Here is a 637-nt window from a genome sequence, read left to right as displayed (position 1 = left end):
TTTTTGACACCGGCCGCCGTCAGGCAGACAAAAAAAAAAAAACCGGCATAAGAATGAATAGCTAGACTGCCATTGGCTATTTCAATTTGCAATAGCCAATAGCAGACTTACTATTGCAACCGCCCAGGGGCGTCCCGAGGCTGGGTGACACCCGGAGCGGTAACCGAGTGTCACCCCGCCAAGACGTCACCGCGAATGTGCGTGACGTCACCACACGCGTGCGCTATGACGTCATCACGCGGCAGTATTCTGATACCTGCCGGCCGCCATCTTGGTGATGGACGCCGGCAGAGAGAGGAGGGGACAGTCACCCGGCGGTATAAGGTATGCCGCTGGGTCCCCTCCTCTCTCCTGATACTGTCGGGCGTTCGGTCCATGACCGAGCGCCTGACTTTTCAGAGGGGGGTGACAGACAGGGGAGGGGGAATCCCTGCAGGGAGCCGTGAGTGACAGTCACTGCTCTCTGCAGGGATAGATCGGGAAGTGAGCAAGCGCCGGTATGTGTTCGCTCACCTCCCGATCTACTGAGCCGACCTGTGACAGTTTCATTGTCACATGTCGGCTAGAACTATGAGGATGAGTGATTTCCACTCGCCTCATAGTTTTCCTTTAAAATCCCTTTCTCTTGTTTGGGTGT

Source organism: Nanorana parkeri, unplaced genomic scaffold, assembly GCF_000935625.1.
Source record: "Nanorana parkeri isolate BGI_ZX_2015 unplaced genomic scaffold, ASM93562v1 scaffold204, whole genome shotgun sequence".
Lineage (NCBI taxonomy): Eukaryota > Metazoa > Chordata > Amphibia > Anura > Dicroglossidae > Nanorana > Nanorana parkeri.
This window is presented reverse-complemented; position numbering follows the sequence as displayed.